The sequence below is a fragment of the Ovis aries genome, chromosome 10 (assembly GCF_016772045.2).
Source record: "Ovis aries strain OAR_USU_Benz2616 breed Rambouillet chromosome 10, ARS-UI_Ramb_v3.0, whole genome shotgun sequence".
In the NCBI taxonomy this organism is placed as follows: domain Eukaryota; kingdom Metazoa; phylum Chordata; class Mammalia; order Artiodactyla; family Bovidae; genus Ovis; species Ovis aries.
Genome location: NC_056063.1, coordinates 83758954 through 83776914, shown reverse-complemented (window position 1 = coordinate 83776914; position 17961 = coordinate 83758954).

The following is a 17961-nucleotide window of genomic DNA, read 5'->3' as shown; positions in this document are numbered from 1 at the left end:
ACTGAGCCCCCTCCTGACCATCACCAAGCCCCGTTCTGACGGTCACTGAGCCCCACCTTGACTCTCACTGAGCCCCCTCCTGACCATCACTGAGCCCCACCCTGACCATCACTGAGCCCCCTCCTGACAATCACTGAGCCCCCTCCTGACCATCACCGAGCCCCGTCCCGGCTCCAAGGCCCTGGTAAGCTCAGTGCACCTGCCACCCAGCTCTGCCTCCCTAGACACCGTCTTGCTTCCTTCCCCCTGCGGGCTCTGCTCCTTCCCCTTGTCCCCAGTGGACTTCCTCTGTGCAATATGTGTCTCGAGTCTGCTTCCTGGGGAACCTGAGCTGTAAGTGTTCTGGTCAAGGGTGGCCTGAGAAAGCGACGAGTCAGCTCGCTGTGAGGGCAGAGACTCAGGGCGACTGGGCCACAGGCAGCGTCCGGCATTGGCAGGGCTGCTGCTGCTGCTGTGACTGCCTGCACAGGCGACCTGGGCTGGGGGGAGCGGGAGGGTGGGGGACCGATTCACAGCCTTAGTGGGTTTCCAGGCTCCAGGAGCAGAAATCACAAAAGAATCCAGTGTCCTTGCTGGAGGGAACTGATGCATTAGAGCAGAGGTTCTCAGCAGGACTGATTTTGGCTCCCCAGGGATATCTGGTGATATAAGACTCATCACAACCGAGAGGGGACAGTTGCTACTGACTGACATCAAGGGGCAAAGCCCAAGGATGCTGCTGAACACCCTGCAGTACACAGGATAGCCCCCAAAACAAAGAACCATCAGGACAAAGGTCAACAGGACAAAAGCCAAAAAACCCTGCATTGAAGACAGTGAGAGGCAGGGAACTTCCCTGGAGGACCAGTGGTTAAGACTCTGAGCTTTTAATGCAGGGTCCACCGTTTCAATCCCTGGTTGGGGAGCTAAGATCTTGTGTGTCCCACAGTGCAGCCAAAATTCTTTTTAAATAAATAAATTTAATAAATTTTAAAGATAGTGAAAAGCTAAGAATGATTAAGTTAAGGCAAGTGTGAAAGTCAGAGGCCTATGTTGCTGAAGCTGAAGTTCCAATACTTTGGCTGCCTGATGCGAAGAGTTGACTCATTGGAAGAGACCCTGATGCTGGGAAAGATTGAGGGTGGGAGGAGAAGGGGATGACAGAGGATGAAATGGTTGGATGGCATCATCGACTCAGTGGACATGAGTTTCAGCAAGGTTCGGGAGTTGGTGATGGAGAGAAGTCTGGCGTGTTGCAGTCCATGGGGTTGCAAAGAGGTCGGACATGGTTGAGTGACTGAACAGCAACAGTGTGTTATTTACTGAATTTTTGTGTCCCCAAATTCCTGTGCCGAAGCCCTAATACCAATCAGCTGTTATTAGGAGGTGGGGGCTTTGAGAGCTGATTAGATGAGGTCGTGAGGGTGGGCCCCCACCATGGGATTAGTGCCCTTATAACAAGAGGAACTAAAAAGCCTCTTGATGAAAGTGAAAGAGGAGAGTGAAAAAGTTGGCTTAAAGCTCAACATTCAGAAAACCAAGATCATGGCACCTGGTCCCATCACTTCATGGGAAATAGATGGGGAAACAGTGGAAACAGTGTCAGACTTTATTTGGGGGAGCTCCAAAATCACTCCAGATGGTGATTGCAGCCATGAAATTAAAAGACCCTTACTCCTTCGAAGGAAAGTTATGACCAACCTAGATAGCATGTTCAAAAGCAGAGACATTACTTTGCCAACAAAGGTCCGTCTAGTCAAGGCTATGGTTTTTCCAGTGGTCATGTATGGATGTGAGAGTTGGACTGTGAAGAAGGCTGAGCAGCGAAGAATTGATGCTTTTGAACTGTGGTGTTGGAGAAGACTCTTGAGTGTCCCTTGGACTGCAAGGAGATCCAACCAGTCCAAGGAGATCAGCCCTGGGATTTCTTTGGAAGGACTGATGCTAAAGCTGAAACTCTGGTACTTTGGCGACCTCATGAGAAGAGTTGACTCATTGGAAAAGACTCTGATGCTGGGAGGGATTGGGGGCAGGAGGAGAAGGGGATGACAGAGGATGAGATGGCTGGATGGCATCACGGACTCGATGGATGTGAGTCTGAGTGAACTCCGGGAGTTGGTGATGGACAGGGAGATCTGGCGTGCTGTGATTCATGCGGTTGCAAAGAGTCGGACACGACTGAGTGACTGAACTGAACTGAACTGAACAAGAGGAAGCGGAGAAGGCAATGGCACCCCATTCCAGTACTCTTGCCTCGAAAATCCCATGGACAGAGGAGCCTGGTGGGCTGCAGTCCATGGGGTCGCACAGAGTTGGACTCGACTGAAGTGACTCAGCACCAGCAGCAGCAAGAGGAAGTGGCACTGGGGCTCCTCCTGCAAAATGTGGACACAGAGATGGGGGCCACCTGCAAGCCAGGATGAGGGTCCCCCAGGGGCTGAATCTGCTGCAGCTTGATCTTGGTCTTCTAGCCTCCAGCACTGTGAGAAGCCAGTCCAGTCTACGGTGTTAGAGCAGCCTGAGCTGACCATGGCAAAACATAGAGAGACTACCCTCTTCTCTAGCTGGAGGTCAGAAGAAGCTGAGAATCGAGATTAGCTCTTGGGGGTTAGGATAGCAGATCCCAGAGGAAATGGGATTCCCACCTCCAAGAAAACCTGCTGAACTGCACCCCGTCCTGATTTCAGAGCAGCTGGGCCTTAACATATATTTCTTGGTGGAGAAATATGGTTAGTGGAGGTTAGTGGCGCTATTTACAAGATGAACAGGGAAAACAATGAAGGAGCCATGAAAATCTTATTCATTTATTCATTCGGCAGAATACCGTTTTGTCCCTTTAACGACTCTGGAAACGTTCCCACACTCTGAAAACATGGGTGTAACAGTATTGAAATATGGTAGATGCTGTAAATGCCGTATCAAATGTAAAAAGTTATACAATGTAGAGAAAATGAGTTAAAGTATGTAAGATGTTTTCCTAAGAAATGAAAAAATATATAAAAATACTATTTTTTAATGTTGTTAGAATGTTGGAACTGTGCCTTGTGACCTAATAAAACGCCGTTTCTGAAATATTTTTCTTATTGACTGTAAATTAGTAACAGTACTACCCCCTTAGGGCTTCCCGGGTTGCTTAGTAGGTAAAGAACCTGCTTGCAATGCAGGAGACATAAGGGAAGCAAGTTCAATCCCTGAGTTGGGAAGATCCCCTGGAGGAGGGCATGGCAACACGCTCCACTATTCTTGCCTGGAGAATCCCACGGACAGAGGAGCCTGGAGGGTTACGGTCCACAGGGTCACAAAGAGTCGGACACGACTGAAGTGATTTAGCATGCACGCACACTACCCCATTGCCGTAAATATAATTTGTATAGCCATATGCCCTGCACAAAGGCTCCTGGCTTTGGAGGAGGGCTAGCATCCAGCCCAGAGAGGGTCTCCAATTCGCTTTCCTCACCTGCGGCAGGATGGATTTTCTAGCTGGCAGACAGGCTCAGCTATGATGAGAAAGAACCTATAGAAAGTTTCAGGATGTGCCCAAGAGGACAGCTCTAGACTTACTTGGTTTGCAAAGGGGTCCCACAGACACGTGATTAGACCCCTACCCAGAGAGGACTTGACCGTTCAGACTTGAGTCACTGTCTTCCCTTCTGTGAACCGGGATGCATTCGTGCATCAGGAGACGGCAAGGGCTCCACCTCTCCTCCTAGCCCGGCTTTCTAGCAAAGATCCTGCTCTCCTGCTCTGCTTTTCAGGCCTCTGCAAACAAGCGCCAGGGTGAAACGTGGAGGGCAGGTGCCAGGAAGCCGCTGGCACGACCCTCCCGGGTGCCGTGACCCACACGAGCAGGGCGGGGGAGAGGAAGCGAGACAGCACAAGTGCCCTGGGGCTGCGGCTCTGCATCCACCCGCTGCCTGGAGAGAGGAGGTCGCCACGGAGCAGAGTTACACTGCGGAATGCTGGCCGCGCTCCGGTCGCCCTTGGGGACACGGCCGGATGTCAGAGGAGCAGGACCCGGGGGACGTGCTGAAGGCAGAGAAGTAAGGTGCATGGCCCCTGACAGGTGCTCCCGACAGGTGAGCTCGTGCCCCATCCGCTTTCCTAAGAAACATGGTGGGCTAGTGAGGGTGGGTGTGGATGGCCGCAGGGGCCTCTTGTGGCCCTGGGAGGTGATCTGGGGGGAAGATGGGGTGAGGGTGAGGAGGGGAGGTTTTACTTTCACCCCCAGGCCCAGGGAAAAGCTGCTGCCTGCAGGGAGGGCGGGGTGGCAGCTGGGCTGGCTGAGAGCCGGGCTCTGCACACGGCGTAAGGCGCATCCTTTCCCTGCCCGGCCTCGGGGCGCCCCTCCAGTCCCGCGGGGTCCACAGATGGCACCACGGGGGCCCTCTTGGCCCTGGTCTGCACCTTCTGGTTGCTTCTCCATCACTGTCAGGTGGTTGCTCCTTAAGGAGACGACCCGGGGGTGCTGAGCCCCTGAATTAAGCAGGGAGATCTCGGAACTGGGAGGGTTTCCTTCAGACTTGGAGAGGAACAGGAGGCCCCCGAAGCCCTTCTCCAGGCTAGTGGTGTTTCAGAGGCTCCTGTCCCGGAAGAGATGGGAAAGGGGCTCGGCCAGGACCCCCTTGGAGCCCAGCAGAGTCCTGTGGACTGCCTGAAGCCCTCCCTTGAGTCAGTTCCAATTTGGGAATTCTAAGTCCAGTGACCCAGTTGCTTTCAATGGATTTTTCTATTTTTGCCACTGCCTCTGTGGCTGATCTCCAGCAGCATAGTGGGCACCTACTGCCCTGGGGTGTCTATCTTTCAGTGTCCTATATTTTTGCCTCTTCATACTGTTCATGGGGCCCTCAAGGCAAGAATACTGGAGTGGTTTGTCATTCCCTTCTCCAGTGGACCACATTTTGTCAGAACTCTCCACCATGACCTGTCTGCCTTGGGTGGCCCTGCATGGCATGGCTCAAAGCTTCATTGAGTTACACAAGCTGTGATCAGATTGGTTAGTTTTCTATGATTGTGGTTTTCATTCTGTCTGCCCTCTGAACTAACTCATTTGAAAAGACCCTGATGCTGGGAAAGATTGAAGGCGGGAGGAGAAGGGGATGATGGAGGGCCAGGTGGTTGGATGGCATCACCGACTCAATGGGCATGAGTTTGAGTAGACTCCAGGAGTTGGTGATGGACAGGGAGGCCTGGCGTGCTGCAGTCCATGGGGTCGCAAAGAGTGGGACACGACTGAGCGACTGAGCTGAACTGAACCTGCTGCTAAGGACAGATTGGAGCATTTTCCACTCTTTTTACAGCTCTTGCTACCTAGATGGAGATGCAAATATTATATACTGGCGCAGGCTGTTCAAAATCAGGGCACCAGAGAGATCAAAAAGGGAAAGAAACAACATCTTTCTGAGGTGTGTTGTCTTTCCTCTGCCAGCCAACGACACTTAATGTCACTGAGGTGGGCATGTGGGCGTGTTTACTACAAATTGGCATTCTGGGGGCTTCCTCATTTCAGTGATCTTTGAAACTAACCCACTTCTTGGGCTGAAGTGTCAGCTGAAGAGGTTCTGTACACAGGACACACACACACACACACACACACACACATACACGGAAGATTTTCTTTCATGAGAGCAACCTTGAATATGCACCAAAGTTGATTTAAAGAGTATTCTGAAGACTTTTTAGTAAACTTCAGCATAGACCAAGGGGATGGGACACTGAGATATTATCTGATGGATTTAGCCAGAACGGAGAATGAGTTGAGATAATTTTTCAGTCGGATGGAGAGAGAGGAATTGCCCCAAACGTGACCTCACGGCTCCTCTTCTTTTGGCAGATGGAGACCAATGCCCAGATCAGAGCATCCAGGACCAGAGGGAACGCTACATCCCCTCAGCCTCCCGGGGACCTGCTGGAGTCAGAAGCCATCTAGGAATTAAATGACAGAGGAGACGAAACCAGAGTGGAAGCACCCGACGTAGCGTTCGTCTCTCGTTCCCTCCTCGATACCTGCCGTGGTATCTGATGTCCAGTGCCTGCTGGACATACGCTTCTCCAGTGAGTGGACGCAGAAGTGAGCACACTTCTCTGTTTTCTCTCTTTTTCTTCTTTCTCAGTCCTGTTGGTCTGTTATGCTCTGTGCTCAGTGGCACAGTCGTGTCTGACTCTGACCCTTTGGACTGTAGCCTTCCAGGCCCCTCTGTCCATGGAATTTCTTAGGCAAGTATACTGGGGTGGGGTGCTGTTTCTTCCTCCAGGGGATCTTTCCTGCCCAGGGATTGAACCCGAGTCCCCTACATCTCCTGTATTGCAGGGAGCTTCTTTACCCGCTGAGCCCCCTGGGAAGCCTCGTTTGTCTGTTTTGACTGCACGGAGGCAACCCCCTGCGTGGCGTTCTCTTCTCACTGGACCACCTTGTCCCTCGGGGCCTGGCCAGAGAGACCTGCCGTGGTTATAAACCTCCTCCTCTGGGCTTCTCCCGACACTACGTGTGCTTGCTAGTGAACATTCCAGAGTCTCGGTGAGAAGCTGAGCGGGGGGCAACACGAGGGGGCAGGTGATGGAAAGGGCCCCCTGGGGACCAGATCCTGGAGATTTACTCTCCCGAATTCTGGGAAGGGAAGGGCTAGATGAGCTGGTGGTTCCCACAGTGTAGGGGTCCAAGAGATTGTTCCAAAGTAAGCCTGGCCCTCAGCTCCAGAGCCTCGGCCACTGACTAATAACTTGAGGGGCCATGTTAGTTCTCTGGGGCTGCTGCAAACAAATGTCACGAACCAGGCGGCTTAATAGACATTTGTTCTCTTGGAGCCCAGGAGGCCAGGATATTGAGCTCAGGGTTCTGGGCAGGGCTGGTCCCTCGAGAGGCTGAGAGGGAAGCTCTGATCCCGCGGTTCCTCTCTCCCAGCTCATGATGGTTTCCTGGTCATTCTTGCTCTTCCTGAGCGTGGACACGCATCCCTCCCAGCAATGCCTCCATCCACGTGGCTTCTCTGTGGCCAGACTTCCAGGCCCCATAAAGCCACCAGCCTTACTGGATCAGAGTTCACCCTAATGGCGTTATCTCACTTTGATTATCTCTGTAAAGATGATTTTCAAATATCATCTTCAGAGGTTTTAGAGAGTAAGGTTTCAACCTGCTTTTGAGGGGGCTAGGGAGCTGGGCAGAGGGTGAGACTGCTCAACCTGTGACAGCCAGCAGGGAAAACTTTGCTCGGCCAGCTCACGACCTGCCCCAGGGACATGTTCCGCGTCCCTCATTTATCGTGACCTACCTGCCAAGGACCCAGAGAGAGCTGGCTGTTCAATCGAGGAGTGCTTCAAAGCAGCTTTAAAATTAAATATTTATCTTGATCTTTTATAACCCTACTCACACAAGGGGCAATTACTGTGATGCTAATTAGTTTTACCAGCATATAGTTCTTGGCAATAAAAGGCCTTGGTGCATAATTAGTTTGCAAGAAAAAACAACCCTGGCAAATATTAAATATTTAAGAACTCAAAATAACTACCCGTTGTACTTGACCGTAGGCTGGACGGTCCAGACTCCAGAATGCGCTGATGGTTTAAAGTGTTCATAAAGCAAGCGCGTGTGCACCCCTTTAGATCTTACCTGGAAGCAGCCCAGCCTGCAGGTGACCCCCTCTTTCCAGCAACTCCCCTTCCATCCCCATGCTCCCAGCCTGTCCACAGGCGAGATGGAATGAAGGACGGTGCCACTTCAGCCGGATGGCAGGTGTGAGTGCCGTGTGGACAAGCCTTATCACGACCTTCAGTTTCACCCGGGAGCTCTTGAGATTAAGGCCGTGTGTTCTGCCAGAAGCTCAGTTTCTTAGAAATAATCTTTCTGAAAGCACTGGCTGTGCTTAAACTGCAACAAACGGGACCATTATGCCATTATTATTGTCCTCATCATTTCCATGACCTCTTTCAACACTGCTAGAGTGACAATCTTGGGTCCCCGTGCCCTGGACCTGTACAGGCAGGCCACGGGGCAGGCGGCATTCCCCTCACATCCTCTGCTCCTGGATCTGTTGGTCTCTGTGTCCCCACCCCGAGCGTGGCCAGACTCCCACCCCTCACTGAGGAGGATGCCCAGCAGAAGCGCTAAGTGAGGTCAGCTGGTAAAAGACATGACCTTCCTGCCTTCCCCTCCTCTCCTCTGTGCCTCCTCAGTCGCTGACTCTGATGAAGCCAGCAAGGCCCACGGGACAAGGTGCTGAGGGCAGTCTCAGGGCCACAGCCAGAGAGGGAGCCTCAGGCGTGAGTTCACCCCCTGACTGAGCAGGCAGGTCAGTTCTGTTCAGTCGCTCAGTCATGTCTGACGCTTTGTGACCCCCATGGACTGCAGCACACCAGCCTCCCTGTCCATCACCAACTCCAGAGCTTGCTCAAACTCACATCCATTGAGTCAGTGATGCCATCCAACCATCTCATCCTCTGTCGTCCCCTTCTCCTCCCGCCTTCAGTCTTTCCCAGCATCAGGGTCTTTTGAAATGAGTTAGTTCTTTTCATCAGGTGGCCAAAGTATTGGAATTCCAGCTTTAGCATCATCCTTCCAATGAATACTCAGGACTGATCTCTTTTAGGATGGACTGGTTGGATCTCCTTGAAGTCCAAGGGACTCTCAAGAGTCTTCTCCAACACCATACTTCAAGAGCATCAATTCTTCAGTGCTCAGCTTTCTTTATAGGAGACCCTCTTAATAGAGCTTACAATGATCCGAGACCTGGGTATATTTCCTTGGTGGTTCAGTGGTAAAGAAGCTTCTTGCAGTGCAGGATTTGCAGAAGATAAGAGTTTGATCCTTGGGTCGGGAAGATCCTCTGGAGAAGGAAATGGCAACCCATACAAATATTCTTGCCTGGGAAATCCCATAGACAGAGGAGCCTTGGAGGGCTACTGTCCAAAGGGTATCAGAGAGTGGGACACGACTGACTGAGCGTGCACTCATAGCCCTGGGGGACATCTCAACTGCAACCTGGGTGGTGTCCAGGCTCCTGATCCATGGGAATAGTTTACATCTGTGAGGAACTGACTTGTGTCCCTGCAAAATCTACCTGTTGAAGCTGTAAGGCTCATCACGGAGCTGCCAAGACTTGCACTCAAGTCTGCGGGGTAAGAAGAGATCCTTGGAGGAAACCAGCTTCTAACAAGTCAGACAAAGAAAAAACTGAAGAGACCACTGAGAAGGGGTCATGTGTGAGAAGAGAAAAATCAGTATTGTCCCAGGGGTTTTCTAGGTTGGAAGAGCGTTCGATGCCAAACACAGTAGAGACATTGCGTACGTTCTGGGCTTTTGGGAAATCCACAGTGACAAGTTTCAGAGGTTTAAGGACAGAAGCGAGATCCCTGTTCACTGAGTGATAGGTGAGCAACTTGATTGTAAAGTGAAAGGGAAACAGGGCGATGGGTGGCCTGATCACCCCGTGGTGAATTCTGGTGTGCAGACCCTTCCCTACGGGATTCCTTCCTGATCTGATGCTAGAAGTGCCTTAGTTCAGTCGGGTTTTGGATGTCCACACGCTGCTCTCCTTGAACTTTTTCTTCCTTTTTCCTCCATCTAGAGGATCACTGTGGAGCACGCCATCAGATGCTGCCGGCAGGCAGCATGTGGGGGAAGTGCTGAGGTCCACATGGGGCCATAGAGATCAGACTCGTGTATGTACGCAGAGAGAGGGTATCTCAGAGCCCAAGCGCCCCCCAGCCAGGTCTTCCGTCACCCACCCGCCCAAGTCTGTGAGTGCGGGGCTGCCCGATTCTTGAGCCAGAGCAAGTTTGGATTGGAAAAGATGGAGCTCAGAGTTGCCTGAGATTTCCATCTTTGTAAGATTTTGAGAGTTCAGCTGCTCACTTCTCAGTCCACCGTAGAATGCAGCATGGCAGGACTGGACCGCAGCCTCGACACAGCATGGCCCGGGTGGGGGCAGCGGGGGCCGTGGAGGGGGCCCTGGGGTGCGGCCAGCAGCGTGTGATGCCCAGGCAGTAAGTAGTGGGAATTCCGAGACTCTCAGAACAATCACAGGGACCTGAGATCCACTCTTTGTAAGCTGGGACCATGTCAGCTGGCAAAACGCCCTGGAGGTGAAAAAGATCACAGGTGTGTCTCCTGATGGAGGGACCTGCCGTGACCCCAGTTAGCCACGCCCAGGGTGCCCGGGCGAAAGGAGGGTCTGGTCCTGCCCTATCACTCTCGCTGCTGTTTCTCGGCCTCGTGCTTATTGTGAACCCACCCTTCTCTGCTCTCTCTCGTTTCTGCGTACTGTCTGCGGGCCAGCTGTGTCCCCAGGAAAGTGTTGTCTGAGTGATGCTGGAGCCTCTGTCCCACTGGACCTTCACTGGGTCCCCGGCGTTGCTGCCCTCTCCCCTCTCCTGGGGCAGCCCTGGACTGCTGGCCTGTGGTTGCTTAGCGTTGTCAAATGTGCGGTTATGCCCCAGCCCCCTCTCTCCCTGCTGTCCCCGGGTCCCCTTCCTGCTCTGCCTGGGGAAAGGCTGTAAGGACACCAGGGTGAGAGATCCAACTCTGGGTCGTCATCAGGCCGTTAATTTGCTCGATTATTTTAGACAGGTATTCTGGGCTGAACCGTGTCCCTCATACAAACAGGGAGCTAGTGGTAAAGAAGCAACTGGCCAGTGGAGGTGAAGTCAGAGACGAGGGTTCAATCCCTGGGTCAGGAAGATGCCCTGGAGGAGGGGATGGGAACCCACTCCAGTGTTATTGCCTGGAGAACCCCAGGGACAGAGGAGCCTGGAGGGCCACAGTCCATGGGGTCGCAAAGAGACACGACTGAGCGACTAACACTTTCACTTTCCCTCCTAGCGTTAACATTAATGGCTATCAAGTAGATGTTTCTTTAGTTTCCAAGTGAACGTGTCAGACATCCTATGTCATCAATGGGATTGATTAATCCTGCCCCCTCGGGCCTTGTGTCCAGCACGTATGGAGTAAACAAGGATGCCAGCCTGGCCTTGTAACATCCACCCAACCTTACCATCTTGTGTGAAATATTGAGTCACACAAGCAGAAATAGGAGGCAGCACCCAGGTAAGCTGAAAACTGAACAAGGATCAGGGACAAGGCCGAAAGAGAGCCAGACTTCAGTTCAAGGGAGATCTTAGGACCACTGAGAAAGGTCAAGGCCACACATCATCACGGGACGTCACAACTGCTTCTCCTTCTGAGAACGCATTTCTATGTCCTGAAGAATTATGAGAGTCGGGTGTCAGTTCTCATAGTTACTTTCCGTATGTACAGCTATCTATATCATTTCAGTTGGATAAGCATTAGGTATCTGGGATATGAAGACATAAATAAATACCATGCTCTCTGCACATTAAGTCATATTTTGCCCATGGGTCTGGCTATAGTTTTGTCTTAAGAGTAGCTCAGGTTAGATCTACAAATAAAGGGGGAAATTCTGACAGATCTGGGTCATGTTCATTATGTAGAAAGCAAGAGCTGGAGCTCCTTCTGAAGGTACACTGGAATCTGGTGGCCGGGTGGGTAGTTTGAGTTGGAGTCTTTGATGAGACAGTCTATAATGAAAAGTGAGCTAAGAACTAGCGGCCTTCTCTAGTGATGAAGCATGGCGTAAAGTAGAAACGTAAGAAGGGGTAGAAAGTGATTGACTGTCTCCTTTCAGTTCTCTGGACACCGCGGTGTTACACGTGTGACACCATCCCCCATTTATCTGCCTCTGAGCAGACAGAGGCTCTGGATATACCTACATGCAGTAGCGATACAGATACGTTAACCACTGATCCATGGCCGGCTAGTGAGCAGGCCATATTTCACAGCTCCAATGTAATCAGAAGCTACAAAATTTCATCAAGGTCTACAATATTTCATGCTTGTGAGGCCATTACTTTGAAATACTATTGCTTTTTTTTTTTTAAGCACCAAGAAAAGACCAGTACTTACATTGGATTTTAAAACCAGCACTATTGAAATATTCAAAAGAACTTAGATGAACCATGTAACACTGAGTTCAAATGATTGGAAATCTTAATCTGAAGACATTTTCCAAGTAGGAGATGAAGAGCAAAGTTGTCAGTTGTTTTTATGTTCACTGCTTCCTCAAGTAAAAGATGACTGGCCAGTGGCCAAGGTATTGTGCTCGGTCAGAAAAGAGATAAATATTTCTATTATAATTATTGCCTTAAATGTTTCAGGGAACAGATAGCAGTTCAATTTTATAACAATTATAAGTAAGCCTGTCAAACTTTTCTGGACAAAAAAATATCGCCTTAATGTAATTGTTGTGAATTGTTTTAAAAGCCAGAATATCATGGAGTGCTGCTAGACTAAGTGTAACATACTGACGCAGGATACCACTGCCAACATCCTGGGTCCTGTTCCTCCGGCACCAGAGCGTTCAGCTTAGGGCTTAGAGACCTCATCTTTATGAGGGATGATTTATAAAGACCTTTCAGAAAGTCACTAGAGTTCTTTGCAAGTTAGCAACAGATAATTCCCATAGTAAAGAGAAAACCATAAATTGAAAAGATGCGTGCTCCCTGACGGTCAGAGCAGCACCGTTTACAGTAGCCCAGGTGTGGGAGCAGCCTAAATGCCCATTGACCAATAAATGGGTAAAGACAGTGTGGTGGAGATACACAGTGGAATATTACGCAGCCATAAAAAAGAATGAAATAAGGCCTTTTGATGCCACATGGATGGAACTTCAGATTACCATACTAAGGGAAGTAAGTCAGAAAAAGAAAGACAAATATGGTATCATTTAAATGTGGAATCTAAAATATGACACAAATAAACTTATTTATAAAGCAGAAACATAGACACAGAGAACAGACTTGCGCTTGCCAAGGGGGAGGGACTGGGTGGGAGGGGGTGGGTTGGGAGTCTGGGATTACAGATGCAAATATTAGACACAGGCTGAATAGCAACAGGGTCCTACTGCATAGCACAGGGAGCTATATTCAATATCCTGTGATAAATCCTAATGGAAAAGAGTATGAAACAGTGTGGATATATATATATATATATATCTAGGGGCTTCCCTCATAGCTCAGTCGGTAAAGAATCTGCCTGCAGTGCCGGAGACCTGCTTTCTGTCCCTGGGTTGGGAAGATCCCCTGGAGAAGGAAATGGCAATGCACTCCAGTGTCCTTGCCTGGAAAATCCCATAGGCAGAGGAGCCTGGTGGGCTGCAGTCCATGGAGTCGCAAAGTCAGGCAGGACTGAGCAACTAACACACACACACACACACACACACACACACACACACACGCACACGTACACACACACGTATATAAAACTGAATCACTTTGCTGTACATCAGACTATACAGCAAACAACAGCTAAGCTTCAATTTTTGAAACAGAAGCACGTCAACACTCCACGGATGGATGATTTCTAAGGTTTCTTCCAGCCCTTACTGCTTTAGAATTCTGCTCCCTCCATCAGGACATTTTAAAGAGCCCCGTGTTCTCCTTTCCCAACTTTTGGCTTTGCCCGTCTCTTCCTCAGACAACCTCTATCTACAGATCATTCACGGGGGAGATTTATGTGGAAGTATTGTCAGAAAGACATGCTTTTGTAGCAAGTGTCTTTCACAACACACCAACCCAAAGCATTAAAAAGAAAAAAAAAAAAAAACAACTTCAATAACTCTAAATCAGAAGCATGCGTCCCTCCTTCACAGCTCAGGACCGTCTTCAGAGCGTCGGGCACACTTTCCCGTTGTGGGTTCCTGCAGGAGCGAAGGAGTAACTGTCTTTAAATAGTGGCTGATCTTCGTATCATGAATTTCCTGCTCCGAAAACTGAAATGCCTTGTAATTAACCAGCTGTAAGAACACATAAGACGGTACTAAATTTTCCTTAAGTACAGCCTATTTTGAAAACGGAAGCCAAAATATATAATTAGGTTGGCATTAGTATTCGCTAGCTGTGTGTCTGGGAGGGGCACCAGGGCTGGGGCCCTTGTGAAGGGCAGGCTGCCTGGGTGATGGAGCAGAAAACATTATCTGAGAGAAAGCGTGCCCTCTCTGCCCCCGTCTCCACACCAGCACGGCCATCCTATGACCAGCCTGCCAATACGGTAGGATTCCACTTGGCAGGCTCAGCCAAGAGAAGCAGCCTTGCTCATCTTTGGAGCAGACGCCTGCCCAAGTAAATGAAAGCAAGGGCTAATCAGATCACTGGCTTCCAAGATGACTGGCACAGAAAAACAGGCCATTGTGCCCATTTACATGAATGAGCATCACACTCTTTTTTGAGGAGGCTGCTCACCGGACAAGGGTCAGGCTTTTCTGGAACGAACTCCAAGAGAACTCTTCAGCCAAGGAAGGAAAGGCACGTGCTTTGACCTCTGGTCTGTCTGTAATTGTGATTAAAAGTCACTGTGATTCTGTGACAAATACATTGTGTCTATGTCATGCTTAAAAAAAAAAAAACACAAAAAACTCTTGCGATGTGGTTGCTGTCAGACCAATGTGAACATTTGGACAAGAAGAAAATAAACGTTTTCTGCTCACAGGTGGCTTCAGGTTTACAGCATAGTCTTCAGCAAAATGATATTGGCCGTTGCTAGGGTGCTGTCCGATAATTAAGCTCTTTTGACCAATAAAAGGGAAAGCGTGTCGGACTTGGTAGCTGGAGAAACAAATCCTAATTACTATTAATGAGATTCATTATAATATGGAGTCTCCCAGCAGTGAATTTTAAATGTCCCTTGTCAGTTTTTCTATCAATGTGGCACAGCAGAAAGCATCTGCTCAGGAGTGCCCATGGAATTGCATGCTTATTAGCTGATATGGTTAATCTATTTATTTGGGGACTCGTCATGTTGGTAGACAAGGGATCAATCCCTCCCTCAAATCAATTTTTCCACATAAAGCTGAAAGCTGGGGTGTATGTGTGGCATGTTTTAAAAATCATATATTAAAAATAATTGAGAGGAATTAAACTCTAATGGCTTTTTTCTTCTTTCTTTTCTATTTTTTCCCTGTTTGGACTAACACCAATGACCCTCGTTGCTTCTTGTTATCAGAGGGAGGGAAGCCCTATGCTAGTATATTTCAGAAAAATCAAGTATTTTTGTGAACGATACAATTCTGACTCTTTAATGGAGGGTGAATATTCGAAAAGTGATGTCTACTAAAAATGAAATGTGACCCATTAAGAAATTTTAAATTCTCAGTAGCCACCTATTCAAAAATAAGAAGAAACATGTGAAATTGGCTTCAATGATGCTTTATTTAAGCCAACACATCTAAAAGAGCTTTGTCAACACGGAATCAACATAAACATGGTGACTGACTCTTCTGCTTTCTCTTCTCATATTTGGCACTTACAGACCTTCATCACCCTCCTTTCAAGGCCTCCACAGACTGACATGTTAGTGACATCACCTTGTACAACCCTGGTCCTGAGGAAATACTTCCTCTGATTCTTATTTGAGAAACTAGAAGGCAACGCATTAAAAAAGAGAGACAACATTTAAAAAAGAGAGACTCCATTTCATTGAAGACGTTCAGTGAAACATTTTTTAGATAAAATCTTTGTGATTATGCAAGTGAAGCATCTTACAGCTGTCAAGCCTCACCCTTCTAACATCTGAGTGACGTGTCATTGCTAAAACGCAGACTTTTTCTTTTAAAGGTTAAGACTTAATCAAATATATTCGGGATGAATTCAGCAGCCAAAATTGCTTCAGATCTTCAGACTATCTAGCCAAGCTTCAGTAGGTATAAAACAACTTAAAATTTCCACGTGTAGAGACAAGTAACTTTTCTCTATGTATACTGCATATAGAAATTAAGCAACTTAACACAATAACACAGCTATTTATAGTACTTTTAATTGGTCAAACAAATCTGAAAATATGTTCATAAAAATAATTTTTAAATTGATTAATTTCATTCTCCATCTAAATCCTATTAATTTTTTAGTGTTATTTGAGAATATGACCCGGAAACATTGCCTGCTCCAGTCTTCCTGACAATTTCACTGCACCTAGTTCTAACTGGTGACAGCCAACCACGTATGCTCCGAAAGAGGCATTTTTTGGAAGACATGGTAGAGGTGGGGGGTGTTTTTCTGTTTTTTAATTTTTGTTTTATACTGGAGTGTGGTTAACAGTGTTGGGCTGGCTTCAGGTATCCAGCAAAGCGACTCAGTTATACATATACATGCATCTGTTCTGTTTCGAATTTTTTCCCACAGGTAATTACAGAGCAGTGAGCAGAGTCCCAGTGCTATACAGGGAGTCCTTCATGGTTATCTATTTTGTGTGTAATGGTGTGTACACATCAATCCCAAACTCCCAGTCTATCCCTCCCCACCGCCCTTCCCCTGGTAACCATAGGTTCATTCTCTAAGTCTGTGCCTCTGTATCTGTTTCGGAAATAAGTTCACGTGTATCTCTTTTTAAGATTCCGAACAAATGTGATACCATGTGGTATTTGAGGCTTCCCTGGTGGCTCAGCATTACCGAATCTGCCCGCAGTGCAGGAAGTGCAGGACACCTGGGTTTGATCCCTGGGTGGGGAAGATCCCCTGGAGGAGGGAATGGCAACCCACTGCAGTGTTCTTCCTGGAGAATCCCCACGGATGGAGGAGCCTGGCGAGCTACAATCCATGGGAGCACGAAGAGTTGGACACAACTTAGCAACTAAACAACAACAACAACTCCAACTCTTATTGAGACCACTCTGCGCTCCACCAGATTCTCTGATCATGACCCAGTAGTAGCTGTGAAGAAACCAGTATTGGTTTTTAGCTATGTGAGGCATATTCTAAAATTTTGCCATAACTGCTCCTTTGTGGGCCTTTAAACATCCTCTGAGTATGATGTTAAACATACTTCACCATTAGAAATGGCTTAACTGTCCAGATTTGGCAGTATGTGTATGGGAACTCTTGCTGGTAAATGTCTGTAGAAAACCAAGAATCATGTTCTTAGCATTTAAACAATGTCGACACCTTTACCATCATTATTATTTGCTGCTGCAGAGAGCCCTGTGAACTACAGAGGATGTGAAACAGTACGTTTGGCTGTGTTCAGGCACCAGTGCCAGGACTAGGGCAGAATTCAGACCACAGACCACAAGAAAGCTGTTCCCACTCCGGATGATTTACATACCCACTCAGGGCTTCAGGTGTATTTGTAAATATTAATATATATTTACTAATGCTTTGATTATCCTCACATTCTGAATACTCATTGGAAGGACTGATGCTGAAGCCGAAGCTTCAATACTTTGGCCACCTAATGCAAAGAACTGACTCACTGGAAAAGACTCTCATACTGGAAAAGACTGAAGGCAGGAGGAGAAGGGGACAAAGGAAGATGAGATGGTTGGATGGCATCACCAACTCGATGGACATGAATCTGAGCAAGCTTTGGGGGATGGTAAAGGACAGAGGAGCCTGGGTACAGTCTATGGGGTCACAAAGAGTCGGACATGACTTAGCAACTGAACAGCAACAACATCGTCATTTTCAAGGTTGGAACTGAATCACCAGAGGAGAAAGGACTCGCCGCAGGACCAACAGCCACAGGATGCTGGTAGGAATGCTCACAGGAAGGGTTATCAAGACCAGTGGGAGCCCTTGGCTCCAGTTCAGGGTTAACAGATGATAGAAGGCAAAGCCCCCCCTCTCCAATGGTTTTTTCCAACCTTCTCTGTTAGGAGGATCGATCTTTCCAGTGAAGCTGGGGAAGGAACAGGAGTTGCATCCCAGACAGCTAAGGGGAGGGTAGCAGAGTGCTGGCCCCGTGCCAAGGATGGAGTCTCCAGGCCAGGGGACTTTTACTCCAAAGTGTGCAGGACGTAAACGTGTGATTTCGCTGCTGCTGTTTTGTCTAGTTGTTCAGTCATGTCTGACTCTTTTGTGACCCCATGGACTGCAGCCCACCAGGCTCCTCTGTCTTTGTGATTTCCCAGGCAAGAATACTGCAGTGGGTTCCTAGTTCCTTCTCCAGGGGATCTTCCTGACCCAGGGACAGAACCCATGTCTCCTGTA